The sequence below is a fragment of the Mus musculus genome, chromosome X (genome assembly GCF_000001635.26).
Source record: "Mus musculus strain C57BL/6J chromosome X, GRCm38.p6 C57BL/6J".
NCBI classification, from domain to species: Eukaryota; Metazoa; Chordata; class Mammalia; order Rodentia; family Muridae; genus Mus; species Mus musculus.
The window spans coordinates 166,040,863-166,056,416 of record NC_000086.7 but is presented as its reverse complement, the minus strand read 5'-3'; positions in this window follow the sequence as shown (position 1 = coordinate 166,056,416).

The following is a 15,554-nucleotide window of genomic DNA, read 5'->3' as shown; positions in this document are numbered from 1 at the left end:
CAAAAAGGCCACCAACAGATTGGGAAAAGATCTTTACCAATCCTAAATCTGATAGAGGGCTAATATCCAATATGTACAAAGAACTCAAGAAGAAACAAATTACCCTACTAAAAATGTGGTACAGAGCTAAACAAAGAATTCTCAACTGAAGAAGTGTTGTTTTAACTTCTTTTCACCATCCCTCTTGCAGTTTTTCTCTCCATATTATCAGCTCAGATGCTAGAAGGATCTTTACCAGCCCATAGGCCCTGAAGAACTTGTCTTTCTGTTTGGATGTGTATTACCTCCTTAAGGTAGTTTCTCTGTCTCTGTTTCTTTTTTTTTTTTTTTTAAAGCCATTTTTTCTTTTTCTTTTTTTTTTTAAAGATTTATTTATTATTATATGTAAGTACACTGTAGCTGTCTTCAGACACACCAGAAGAGGGAGTCAGATCTTGTTAGGGATGGTTGTGAGCCACCATGTGGTTGCTGGGATTTGAACTCTGGACCTTCAGAAGAGCAGTCGGGTGCTCTTACCCACTGAGCCATCTCACCAGCCCCTCTGTCTCTGTTTCTATCTCTGTCTCTCTCCCTCCTTTTCCTTTCTCCCCTCATAAATAGTAGATTTCTCAAGGATTTACTGTAATTATCATATCAGGCCTTTAAAAGGCTGCTTTAGAATTCAACTCCAAGTGGGGGAAAAAGTTTTTGAGGGAAATAGGTGTGACAATGCAGAGTGGGCTCAGGAGAAAGTAGGAGAGGCCTGGGTAGCTCATAGTATTAACCAAAGAACACAGGGGGTCCCAAGCCACTCTCAGGGATTTACCTTGTGTCTTGGGTATGTCAGGGAGCAGAGTGACATCCTTCAAGATGGCTGTCAATAACCTGTTGGCCTTTTCTCACAGAGGGATGATGGGAGTTGGCCCAGGGGCCCATGTGGGGACTGCACATCTGCACTTGTAAACATTCCCTTCCGATGCTTGGCATGCTTCCCTCACATGCTTGACATCCCTCCGACTGCTTTCTAAAGCTGACAGTGAAGCCAAATTCTTAGACTAGGACTTTCGAGGGAATGTCCTTTTCCTGCAGAATGCAGTCCATGTGAACTTGGGAACCAGCCCTTTACAATGACTGGGAAATGGGAGGGAAGCCTCTGGGGCAGAGGGAGGGGCATAGGCTAGGACCAGGGACGGTCACCCCAGTTGGTCCCTCACACATCACCAGTCCCTTTCAGACATTGCACATTTTGAAAATAGATCTGCTTTTTCAACAAAAGCATAGAATAGGTCTGCCTTTAAAATAAATTTTTCCTTTCCTCTTCTTTGGATCAAAAAGGCAAGGGTTATATCGTGGGTCACTGTCAAAAACATAAAAATAATAAATGAAAAAAAGGAGAGAAGGTGTCTGTTATCTTAGAGTGAACTCATATCACCAACCGATATGCTGGCAGAGGAGCTAGAAAGATGGCTCAGGGGAAAACAGCCACATGAAGGCTTCAGTCTGAGTCCCCCAAACCCACACATACATGCAATCCCGTGCTCCTGTGGTGAGACAGAAGGCTTTCCAAGGGAATCAAGAGTATGAAACTATTGTGGAGTGTTTGCTATAAGCTGCGCCTCTGTTACCAGAAATAACAACTATGAGACTTTATTGTATTTGCAGAAACTTTGGCCATAAGCATTGGCACATTCTCTGAATAGCTCATAACTTAATATCTCATTTATTCTAATTTAAGTTCTGCCATGTGGCTGTCTACCTCTGATCAGCTTTTAAGTATTTGTTCTCCTTCATGTCCTAGGAGAAATCTTTCTGCACCCAACTCTATCTCAGACTCTTTTCTGCCTACTGGATGTCCCACTGTGTATTCTACCCTTTCCTATAGGCCATAGGACATTTTTGTTGACAGGCAATGTAGCCAGACAGTGTACAAGAGACTCTTTCCATCAGAAACTGTATTGTGATCTTGGAGTCCTTCCTTGGCAGTGTTACAGCTGTCTCTTGAAGGCAATGCCACATATTATTATTGTGAACAACTGAAAATTTATCCTTTGGTTTGCTTAAATGCTAATATGTTAGAGTAGGGTGTTAAGAGTAACTACTCATTCCAGCTTAAGGATTCAATAGAAATTATTAAAATTCTAGAAGACATAGTTTGTCATAACTTCTTTTGACCCATGGGACCTGGACCTTATCTAGAATACTGGGTTTATAATGAGCTGCAGATAATAGAGGAATGAGTTCATCTCTGTATTCAGAAGAGATTTACCACTTCAGCCAAACTTTCTGTTTCCAGTGTCGTCTGAGTTAATAGTAACTGCCATATCATGTCTTTTCAGAGTGCTGGGGAGAGATTATAAGGTTTTGCAGTCTTTAATACACTAATGAGGTCTGATTTTATCTGTCACACTCATTATTTATTGCTGTATAACAAATTACCTTGAAATCTAGCAGCTTAAACAATAAACATTGGTTATTTTACATGCTGTCTGAAGGTCAGCAATCCAGCTGTGGCTTAGCTGAGTGGATCTGGCTAACAGTCTTTTGTTAGATGGCAGTTAAAGTGTTGCTTATAGTTCAGATGTTACTGGGACAATAGAATCTGTTACTATATTTCCTCATATAGTCATAGGCATATCTCAGATCTATTCTATCTACAATATAGGCCTCTGCTCAGGGCTGCTCAAATCATAGCAGCTTGCTACCTTCACAGAAGGTCATCTAAGAGAATGGAGCAAGAGACTGTCCAACTAAGACAGAAGCTACAATAGTTTGTAAACTAATCTTAAGTGCTCTACCTCATCTCTATCCTATACTATTTTCTGCACCAACTGATCCTGCTACAATGTGGGAGGGATTATACAGAGTATGAATAACAATACCCAGGGACATCTTGGAGCTTGTTGCCACATAGATTTCCTTTTATAGAAAGTTCTTTCAAGGATCACCAGTATTCTTGTCTCTGGTAGTAGAGCATAGCTTTCACACCAGAGCCAAGGTACAGATACTCTAGGGTTTCTTGAAAGAGAGAGAGAGAGAGAGAGAGAGAGAGAGAGAGAGAGAGAGAGAGAGAGAGAGAGAGAGCGCTATATCTCCAATATAGTGAGGGTAGGCCTCTCAAGGGAGAGTCACCATTAGAGTTCCTTACAATGAATATACACAGGGTTTTCACTGTTCTCAGGCTTTAACTATACAGGTTGTGATCCTTTAAAAGTATTGCTTAAAAAGTACAAATTACAACAGGGCTACAAGTTAAAGGATTTCTTTCTGTAAACAAAACTATAAAATGGATTTACGAAGGTTTAGGAAGAAGAGGGAAGTCCTAAAACTCTCAAGGTTATATATCATATTGACCCTAAGTAAGCACAGTTTGCTTACTATCTTTGACGTCTTTTGGAAAATGTATACTTTCTCGGTGGGCAATTTGGGCTTTATCAACAGTTGCTGAAGTTTTCTGTCTCTGACAGCAGGACTGGCGTGCCAGGCATATTTTCTCATGCACTCCCTCTCTTGTCTCTGTAATTTTCTCTGTATTGTAGTTTGACTCACTCACTGACCTTTTCATTCAGCTTGTGTGGCATGCTCATCCTTACCACAGTGCCTCTACCTATGAAATTTGTTCTGTTTCTCAGAGTCAATAGGTCCTCCTGATCAGCTCTAAGCTCAAGTAGATGTGTTCCCGCAGAGGTGCTCTTTGATCCTCTCTCCATGCTATTTCTTTGTTCTTGACATTGGTGTAATTTTATATTAGACACTTTCTTTTCCTTTTCCTTATTTTTTTTCTTTTCTTTTCTTTTTTTTTTTTGAGACAGGGTTTCTCTGTGTAGCCCTGGCTGTCCTGGAACTCACTCTGTAGACCAAGCTGGCCTCGAACTCAGAAATCTGCCTGCCTCTGCCTCCCAAGTGCTGAGATTAAAGGCATGAGCCACCACTGCCCGGCTTCCTTATTTTTTCTATTTCATTGTCTTCATACAATATATTTTGATCATGTTTTCCCCTTCCCCAAGTTCTCTCAGACCCTCCCACCTCCCTGCCCATCCAACTTTGTGTGAATATTCATACTCTCTCACCCCATTGCATTAGAGACTTCTTTAATTAACATCTTGCTTTTTTCCTTTTCTGTTGTAGACTAGGTTTATGTGAGGTTTTGCACAGGATAACACTAGTGTTACAGCTGCTATAAGGTAGTTGCTTTGAGGTGGGTGAATGAAGATTCTTGAGCTCAGTATATAGGAAAAGCGTGAGAGACCAAGTACATAGGATAGTAAGTATGCGAGCTGGAATTGAACAAAGAAATCAATTAGTCATTCCCCCTTTTCTAGCATTCTTTCACTGTCACTGTCTTCCCCTTTCCCTCTTCTCCCCATCTCTGTCTTTGGCTTGTCTGTTCTGCTTCCCCGTGACTCTCTCATCTTCTTGTTGGTAGCAACTGAGAAAGGGGAAGCACACACTGGAACGAGAAAATGAGAAGTGAAGTGAGCTGTGCAGTAGGAGTAAAAGTTTAATAACACACTCACGGGCTAGGTATTGGAAGCTAAGGCGATGCCTCCCAGACCAGAACACTTTCTCCTAACTTGTTACAGAAGTGAACCAATCAGGACAGAAGGCCATGGTATGTTCATTCAATCACAAATTAATTGAAATGGCACCCGGGGAGAAGATTTATCCCAAGAGGCAATGGGAGAATATAGGCTTAGATATAAAAGGGTTAGATATGATTCCTGATGGTAGAGATTACTGTCTAGGATCTTAGTACTCAAATTGTGCTCCACAAAATGAAAACATCACTTATCTGAGGGTTTATTGGAATATGGGTCCCACCCAGATATACTAAATCAGGATGTCCAATCAGTTGCATATATGAGATGCCAGGTACAATACCAAGCATGTGAAATGGCTTATTCCAGTTATCTGGAAGTCCAAGCCTATGAACAATGAACTACAATGATTTCTAGTGTTCAGAGGATGGCAGTACTATGCACAGTGCACATGGAGTAATCAAGATGGAAAATTCCTTTGGTGGAAAGAATAAGAGAAGAATAGAACAGCCGTGCATTTGGATCTTGAAGGTCCTCATTACAGTATGCTTTGGGGGCGACGGACTTTGGATGAGGAAGGTGATGCAAGTCAATGCTTGTGTTGTCCTATTTCGTTTGTTGCTTTTTATTAAGATGCTTTTTTATTTGAAGAATAATCACTTTTGTTTCCTAACATGGCTTATGCATTGTCAGCTGGCATAACACAGAGACCCCAGGCAACTGCAGGTTCTCTGTGGGTTACCTTTAAGTGAATTCTCTGAGTAAACAGTTCAGTCAAAACCCACCAGGTGCCCAATATCCCAACCCATAAAGTCAACTCTGACTTTTGCATCCTGCAGAGAATTATTTTTACCAAGGCTGGCAATAGCTAGAGCTGGGAGACAGCACATATTTGTCTTAGGGCGCTCCCTTTCCTTCCTTTCCTGGAAAACTGTCAGACTCAGTGGGGTTTTTCTTCATCATCAAAACACATCTGGCTTGTGTCCATTTACTGAGGGTTCTACTGTCCTGAAGAAAGTGTGCCATTATGTATCAATCAACTGAGAACAATCCTTTACTATGAGTCAGCCAATCGATAAAATCACATTTCCCAAATCACTCATGTCTTTTAGAGTGATGCTAAATATGCAGCATGGGCAGTAAGATTAGATAATGTTGTCTTTATTATTATGCTTTCTTTTCCTTTTCCATGGCTACACTTGTCTATCAATGAATATGGAAAAGGAGAACTTTGACTTAAGTCAGTTGTTCATTGTTTGGTTTTATTATTTCTGTGGCCAATACTGACTATTTTTATGTTCATGCCATGACCACAGTGTATCTGTAAAAGAACTTTATGTATCCATATACACGGGACAGAGAAAGAAACAAATTACTTTAAAAAGTAAAGTGAATGTAAATCTGAGAGATGGAGGCATTGATGGGAGATTTTTTTTTCTTTTTGTGTTTTCTATTTTATACAATGCTGTACATTTCATCACTAAAAATTATAGAAGCAGCATTCAAGGAACTTGAAGTAGTAAAAATAATGCAAGGCTAGAGACAAGTTTTATACACATGTATGATACAGAACACTAGAAGACAGAGGCTTAGGGTAGTGAGATGGCTCAGCAAGTAAAGGTTCTTGTTCCTAAGCCTGGTCTAGTGGATTCATTGGTGCAAGAAGAGAACTAACTGACGACTTCAGAACAGTGGCTTCTGACTACCTTATGTGCCCTGGCATGTGGGAGCATGACATGTACATGAGCTGCAAGTATGTGTACTCACACAGACACACACACACACACACACACACACACACACACACACACACACACACAAACTGAATTGAAAATGAAAAGAAATTAAAAGGGGTTTAGTTTATAGCTTTACTTGAAATAAAGTAATAAGACTTCGGTTTCAAAAGAGTAGAATGTGACAAATTCTACTTCTTGTTCATGAAAGACCCCCCCCCCCATGGCTTAGGTTAAAAAGACAATATACTAGAAAAATAAAAAAGCAAGAAAAAAAAAACCCAGAAAGCAATTTAGGCCACATTTTACCAGCTCTCTTGACATTGTTTGATGACCTAATTTCAAAGCTCAGCTTGGTAAATCCAAGATGAGGAAGAGCCAAAATCAAATGGATAAAGAGCGCAACTGTCTGATGAACCAGTTTCTCCAAGGACAAAAATTTAGTGCATCTAGGGCAAAAGTCAATGGCAGAAGATGCTGGCAATTATCTACAAATACTATTCCTTACAATTTCACAGCAGATTCCATTAACCTTTCTAGTATGGGCTAATGATTAAAAGAGGGAAGAAAAAGCATTTGCCACATGAACGATTACCTCAGTCCCTTTGTGCTGCTATAACAAAATAGCTGAATGTAGGTAATTTACACATACGAGGCATTTACTTTCTCACAGCTTTCGAGGCTGGGAAGTCTAAGATATGGACTGCCAGACTGTTGGTGAGGATCTCAGCACCGTTATGTGTTGTTGCTGAATTGTCCAAATAGGAGAGCTACTACATCCTCTATGTTTAAGGCAAACAAGCACACTATGACAAAACCTGTTTTATAAGGTCTAAATTTCTTTCACGATGAAGGAGTCCTTATTTAAAAATAATCACCTCTTAACAGTCCCATCTTAAAATGCCATCACACTGATAACACGTGAAATTTAGAGAGAACCTATTTAAACCGCCACAGTGGGCCATCTGGCAAGTAGTAGCACAAGGATTTTCTGTGCTGTTAACACACTTGTATTCAGATGCTTTGAGATAAAGAGTGATGGGTAAGGTTTACCATATGCCGTGGAATTTGAGTATTTCTTGAGAAGAAATATATTTGGATTGTGTAGTAGGAAGGCAGACCCACCTAGTGATCATCCACAACACGGTGGTTCTTTAAAAAATATTTCTGGGTTAGCTTCTCACACATGGCTGAGCTGGGAGAACATGGATGTTTTAGGTTTTCTAAGTCCAACTTGCCTTCTGCCCTTTCTTGTTTACTTCCACAACTTCATCAGCTCGTCCTTTCCGTTTCCTTTCTCCCTCTTTGTTCTTTGTCCAACTCACCATTATTTTTCATCCCCCTACCCCTCCCAAGCCTTGAGTTTCTCTTTCACTTAGTAGGGAGTATGGTTGTTGTAGTTTGTCAAAAGACCCCTCCTCACAAGGACCACAGAGACCACTGCCATCGCTGCAATACACATGAGGATTTTTATTGATCCACATGTTGGGGACTCCCCTCCCAGCACGCAAGTCAGAGGAGAGACCCAGAACAAAGAAAGAACACACTTTTTATACCTTTGTAAGGGTCAGATTTGAGTAACAGGGTTCTCTTTGGTGTAGTAAGTAACCTTTTCAGGCATTGGTTGGTTTGTATAGTGACTAAGTAACCCTTTGGCCTAGTGACTCACTTTGTTTGCCCCCATGGTGGGTTATTATGATTTGGTCAGCAAAGTAATAGTTAGTACATTAATGTCATAGCTATTGATGTCAAGGGAATTCTCACAACAAGGTCAGGGTGGTTTGTGGTCTTTGTCAGAATTCAGTGTGGGGTGGGGGGGCAGGAGAATTGCTAATCTAGTTATGGTTATTTCTCTGAGAACAGCTAATATTGCTTTGGTAGCTGCAGGCTTAATCATTTTGACCACTAAAATTATGCTTTTACACTTGTTTAGTCAGCCAGCTTCATTATCTGGCTCTGTACTTTGCCTGCTAGTTCAATTTGGAAAGTCCTTTTCGAAGGGGGAAGGTCCTGGGTAGTCTTGAATTCATTTTGGGTATTACATGGTGTGCCTTTTCACTCAGAGGGAAATCTTAAACCACAGTGGACTGCCTGGCTATGCACATTAAGGAAGAAAACAACAAAATGTGTTATATAATTGGGCTCATCTTAGTTAAGGTTCCTATTGCTGTGAAGAGACATCATGACCATGGCAGCTCTTATAAAGGAAAGATGTTTAATTGGGGCTGACTTACAGTTTCAGCGTTTCAGTTTCCCATCATCATGTAAGCTTACAGGCAGACATGGAGTTCAAGACAAGGTGAGAGTTCTACATCTTGACCCAAAGGCAGCAGAAGGAGACTGTCTCATCTTTTGGCAGAACTGGACAGAGCTTGAGCATAGGACCTCAAATCCCACCCCCCACGGTGACATACTTCCTCCAACAAGACCACACCCACTCTAACAAGGCCACACCTCCTAGTGGTACACACATTCAAACACATGAGTCTATGGAGTCTTGTCCCTATGGGACAAGCATTCAAACACATGAGTCTATGGAGGCCATTCATCTTTAAAACACCACGGGGAGTTTTGTATAATTTTGATAGCTCTGTAAAGACTCACTGGGAACTGATCACCTTGCAATATAATGAATAATTATTTTCCCATGAATAATGGTTTTTGAGGCTCTTTGTTCCTTCTATAGCTTTGCTTTCAGAAAGATTGTGGACTTTGTTTCTTAGGTTTCCCGACGATACTCTTCTGCCACTTTTCATTGACTAGATGCACTTACTCTGCAAAGATCTTATACAACTCTGCCTTGAAGAAGTCAGGAGAAACTACACGTTTTCTTGACTCACCTACTAGTTACCAATTGTGCTATACCCTGAGATCAAACCTTTCCTTGTATCTTTTAGAGTTCAACAAGGACAAAAGAGATACTTTTGGTGCTGAAATATTTTATTTTTCAAAAGGAGAAGAGTAGCTGTATGAATGAGTTACATTTCTCGTTGCTGTGACAAGATACATGGCAAAAGTGCTTTTGTGGTGATTCTAAATCTTATCAAATTCACAATATTAACTCAACCCTTATCAATGTTACTCTAAAACACATCTGCAATAAAACATATCCTTCTTTCTCTTATCCTCATGGGTTCATGGCTATCTCATAATACAAAATGCATTCAGAGTTTCCATAGTCCTATCATTGTTTAGAGTACAGTCGTTTCTGAGATCTACATCAATCTTTTAACAGTAAATGCATAAAATAGGTTATTTCTAATATACAAAGTCATAGAGTATGCATTCTCATCCCCAAAGAAGAGAAATACAGCATAACAAGGGAAGATTGGGCCAAACCAAGACCAAAACCCACCAGGCCAAACACTAAATCCTACAACTCTATCTGTGGTGTATAGGGTTTGTGATGCAATCATCCATGATACAAAACGCTTGGGTAGCCCTACCTGTCTAGCCCTGCACCCTGTAGCATATATAACCTGTCTGCTGAGCTACATCTACTAACACCTGCAGCATTCCTCAGTGAATCTCTTCCTCTAGTTCTGGAATCTCCAACATTCTCAAGTTTCCACCATGACTTAGGCTCCTCTTTCACAGTTTCAATCAGTGTGCCCTTTTGGCCTCCATGGAAGGACTCTGACCTCACAACACTTTGGTCTTAGTGGCTTGTTTAAACTTTGGTAAAACTAAAAACCTTTATGGCCTCCTTCTTCCTGTATCATTCTTAATTGCAAAACCAGTATCCCTTGAGTACTATCAAGTTCTGCTGCCAGCTCAAGGTGTAGCTTGTTCCCTTTAGAGCACACGTCAGCTGTTGTATACTTTGGTAAAGGAATCTGCAAAAGGTCTTTTCTAGTAAGGAAGCTCTTATGCACTATTCTCTGTTCATAATCCTTTTAAATGAATCGGCACTTTCAAAAATTGGAGACTTTAACGCTTGGAGTATTACCCTTAGGCACTTGCCTTATGATCCTAATTCAAAGTGCCAATTTCCTCTTTAAGGACTAATTTTGTTTACAAGTCCGCTTGCTTAAAAACTGCCTTGTCTGTAACTTTAAACTTCTTTTTATTCTCTTGCCCATCAAACTGCACATTTTCCGTGTCCTTTTGCTCACTTTCACTGTAAACTTGGATAAGAGCAGTGAGCACTAATCATGACACAGCCTAAATGCTATGCTGTCTTGAAATTCCCTTCGCCAAACAAATAAGTTCATTAGGTTTTAATTTGGCCTTACTCAGTGGCATGGGAAGAATGAATCGGGTCTACTGCCAGAATGTGATATGAATGGCAGATAGCCCACTTCATGATTCTTCTCTTCTGAAATCTCATGACCTGTCTCCAATCTCTGTGCTCCTTTTGGCATTCTGTCCTTTCCAGCTGCCACCATAATGGTCTATTTAGATCTGTTTGGAGCATGTAGGGTTTCCTTAACCCACAGCTTTGAACTCTTCCACAATGTTCCTACACAGTAGTTCTTTTTTTTTTGTCTCAATTTTTTTTAAATTAGGTATTTTCCTCATTTGCATTTCCAATGCTATCCCAAAAGTCTCCCATACCCTCCCCCCTGACTCCCCTACCCACCCACTCCCACTTTTTGGCACTGGCGTTCCCCTGTACTGAGGCATATAAAGTTTGCACGACCAATGGGCCTCTCTTTCCAGGGATGGCTGACTAGGCCATCTTTTGATACATATGCAGCTAGAGTCAAGAGCTCCCGTGTACTGGTTAGTTCATAATGTTATTCCTCCTATAGGGTTGCAGATCCCTTTAGCTCCTTGGGTACTTTCTCTAGCTCCTCCATTGGGGGCCCTGTGATAGCTGACTATAAGCATCCACTTCTGTGTTTGCCAGGCCCCGGCATAGTCTCACAAGAGACAGCTATATCAGAGTCCTTTCAGCAAAATCTTGCTAGTGTATGCAATGGTGTCAGCGTTTGGAGGCTGATTATGGGATGGATCCCTGGATATGGCAGTCTCTAGATGGTCCATCCTTTTGTCTCAGCTCCAAACTTTGTCTCTGTAACTCCTTCCATGGGTGTTTTGTTCCCAATTCTAAGAAGGGGCAAAGTGTCCACACTTTGGTCTACACAGTAGTTCTTAATAACCCAAGAACCATATGCCAGGTTTATCACAGCAGTAGTTTTACTCTTTGGTGCTAGTTTTCTATATTTAGTTACTTTCCTTGTTATGGTGAAAAAAATGCATTACAAAAACAACTCAAGAAAAGAAGGATTTTTGGTTCCCTGTTTGAGAGTGCAGTCTATTATGGAGGAGAAACCCTGGTCACATTGTGTATGTAGTCAGGATGCAGAGTGTGATGAATTCCAGAGCTTAGATTAATATCTTATTTTTATTTGATCTAGGATCCCATCTCATAGGATGGTGCCACCCATGTTCGAGGTAGGTTACACCTTCCTGGAAAACATGTTAGACCCTGTTGGGGGTGCATTTCCATGATGGTCTGATTAAAGCAGGTTGTATTTAGAAGTCACAAGGACTGACCAGTCTCTCCCTAATTTGGAATTTCGGAGAGCAGCCCTTCACTGGCTTTTGAGGTCCCTTTTACAGGGAAGGCTTAGGGATGATAGAAAATAGTTGCTGAGATAATTGGCTATTAGCACCTGGACAGAAGAGTGGGGGCCGGGGAGCACATGGTTCAAGGCTGCAAGAATTCATTATGTAAAATGGAAGCTATCACAGGTGTTTTGGAGTTCAGCAAGGCAAAGGGGTGGGTATATACCATGGAGTTACAAGTTGAGCAAAGGATGGAAAACATGGCTTTCAGGATATATTACATTTAGGAAATAGAAACTTATCCTTGTAAGGGATGGAAAATTAATAACAATGGGGCTCCTGTTTCAGTTTCACAAACACCTTCTTGGACACGCCCAAAGGTATGTTTCCATGGCGATTCTAATCCAGTCAAGTTGACAATCAGGATTAATCATCACACTTCATGTTATGATTATTATTCAGTTATCATATCTTGAGACTCATAAATGAGACCAGGCAGTGATTCATATTTAATTGCTACAAAATAAAACTTGTCCATGAGGTTGGATGACAGACATTTTGTGTTGTGATAATAGAAATCAAATTAGAAGCAGGAAACTTTCCTTCTGGGAGCTGATAAAGAGCCCTCTCAACTGTTTAGTATCTCACAGCATGACCTTTGGCTGTCCTTGCTCATCCCTAATCAGTATGCTCAAGGATAAAGCAAATATGAATAAAGAAGTACAAAGTCACAGTTTTGAATATAGTTATCTAGTTCAATAGGTTTTCAGGAGATTTTTAAAAATTAATTAATTTATTTATTTTCGAACGAAACCAGAAAAAGACAGGAAGAAATTTGCTATAGGTGGGAATTATCTGTGGCCAGCAAATACACTTGTGCTTTCTAAATCCAAATGCAATTGCATTTTTAACAGCTTTATTAGGGAATAACTTGCATGCCAAATAATTCAGTGATTTTTTTAATCAACAGTGAAACTTGTTATCATTTAATTTCAGAACATTTTTATTACCAACAAAATATGACCTGCTTTCAAAACTATTATTTTATAAATTGAGAATTTCATAATACAATATAAATAATACATAATACATACAGCACATACATGTATACATTTCATACAAATAATATATACATACAATATGTTTTGATAATATTTATTCTAACTGTTCTCCTTAATTCCTTGCATATATACCACCTATGTGCTGATCTGTCAACTTCTGGTCTTCTTTTTTTAAAACCACAGACTCCAATTTATGCTAATAATATTCTCCTGGGTATGCAACCATTCCCTGGAGCATGACTGATCTACCAGGAGCTATACCATTAAGGGAAATTGAGTCCTCCACCAGCAGCCATCAAACTGTCAACAGTTACTCAGGAAGGGGTGGGGACTTGTGAGCTCCTCTCTCTTCCAAGCTGGAATATTCATTGGCTTGATTGTGGTCAGTTCTTGGGTAGGTAACCACGGCTACTGAGAGTTTATGAGAGCAATGGTCCTATAATGTCCAGAGACACTGTTTTGTTCTGGTATTCTTATCTATTCATTCCTATAATCTATCTGTTCCTTCTTTCTTGATGTTTCCTGAGTCTTGGGCAAGGAGATGTAATATCAATGTTCCATTTATAGATGAATACTCCACATTTTTTCTTTAAAATTTTAAAATAACTTTTATTGAGCTTTTTCTTTGACTATTTCATACATGTGCAACAGCACACATATTCCAAACTTGGCACACAGTAAGCCAGAATGAGATTTCTGGTGCTGCTTAGTTCTTCAGTCTTAGATCTCTTCTCCCTTCATCTTGCTCCTTCCCTTTATCTCCACTCCTAGCCAAGAGATGCAGAGATGTTTTGTGGCAAAATGATTGGAGCCTGGTGTATTTAAAAATATGCATGCCTACTTGTTTTATTGTTTTAGTCAGGATCTCATGTACCCCAGGCTGCAGTGGAAAGATCCCATTCCTCCTTCTCCAGATCACAAGTGCTGGGACTATAGGCATGTCCCACCACATGTAGCCTAGAGTCCAGTTTTAAACTCCAGAAGGGATATTTGGTAATTATGTGACAAGAAGAAAAAACACTGCATTTTCCCATGAACCTCAGTTCCCACATTTTGTAATGTGAGTGTTTTGACAGACATGTATGTCTGTGTACTGTATGCGTGCATTGTGCACAGAGGCCAAAAGATGGCTTCACATCCCCTGAAACTAGATCATTACAAGGCACTGTGCCAGCTTGGAATCAAATTCAGGCCCTCTGATGAGCACCCAGTTCTCTTAACATTTTACCCATCTCTCCAGCTCAGAAGACAGCATTTCACAGTCCCTTTTCCTATGTTCCATCTTTTACCTTTTTAAAAAAAAACTTTTTGTTTATTATGGAACTTCTATAGTGATTTCCATAGTAGTTGGCCTAATTTACACTTCTACCAACAGTGTATTAGCTCTCCCTCCTTGAGTCTTTGCCAGCATGTTGTTTTCTTTTTCTTTTTTTTAAATTGGGTATTTATTTCTTTTACATATCCAATGCTATCCCAAAAGTCCCCCCCATTCCCCCCCACTCCCTCCACCCACTCCACCTTCTTGGCCCTGGCATTCCCCTGTACTGAGGCATATAAAGTTTGCACGACCAATGGGCCTCTCTTTCCACTGATGGCCGACTAGGCCATCCTCTGATTCATATGCAGCTAGAGACACGAGCTCCGGGGGGGGGGGGGAGTGTACTGGTTAGTTCATATTGTTGTTCCACCTATAGGGTTGCAGATCCCTTCAGCTCCTTGGGTACTTTCTCTAGCTCCTCCATTGGGGGTCCTGTGATCCATCCAATAGCTGACTGTGAGCATCCACTTCTGTGTTTGCCAGGCCCCGGCATAGTTTCACAAGAGACAGCTATATTTGGGTACTTTCAGCAAAATCTTGCTAGTGTATGCAATGGTGTCAGCGTTTGGAAGCTGATTATGGGATGGATCCCCAGATATGGCAGTCTCTAGATGGTCCATCCTTTTGTCTCAGCTCCAAACTTTGTCTCTGTAACTCCTTCCATGGGTGTTTTGTTCCCAATTCTAAGAAGGGGCAAAGTGTCCACACTTTGGTCTTCATTCTTCTTGAGTTTCATGCGTTTAGCAAATTGTATCTTATATCTTGGGTATTCTAAGTTTCTGGGCTAATATCTACTTATCAGTGAGTACATATTGTGTGAGTTCTTTTGTGATTGGGCTACCTCACTCAGGATGATGCCCTCCAGGTCTATCCATTTGCCTAGGAATTTCATAAATTCATTTTTTTTAATAGCTCTTCTCTTTGTAGTGTTCCCAGAGTCTAAGAGAAGTTGGCATAAATGTCCTGGAATGAACATTCAACTCTCACTTATTCTCAGCATTTTGAGCAGCCATTTTCTTCTGCATTCACCATTACTCATTGAAAAGGGACTCTACTCTGATGAAGGCTGGAAGTAATATTTACACATGGCAGGGTGTGTGTATGTGTGTGAAACACAAATATTTAGAAGGTAGCTTGGCAACACAATAGTTTAGCTAAGCAGCAGCAAGGAGCACATCGTTAGCTATGGTCTTTTGAGCAGATTTATAGTACCAGGTCTGAATTCCTTCTTGTGTAATGGGCCGAAAATCTAGCAAGGGAGTGGCTATTTACTTCATAACAGTCATGCCACTGTTACAGCATCAGGCACATCTTGCCTGACAGATTAGTATTGTGGATTGTAGGTTTCACAAGAGAGAAAAGTTATGTTTATATTTTCTCTTTCATCATCCTGTACAGTGCCTTCCCGCACTAT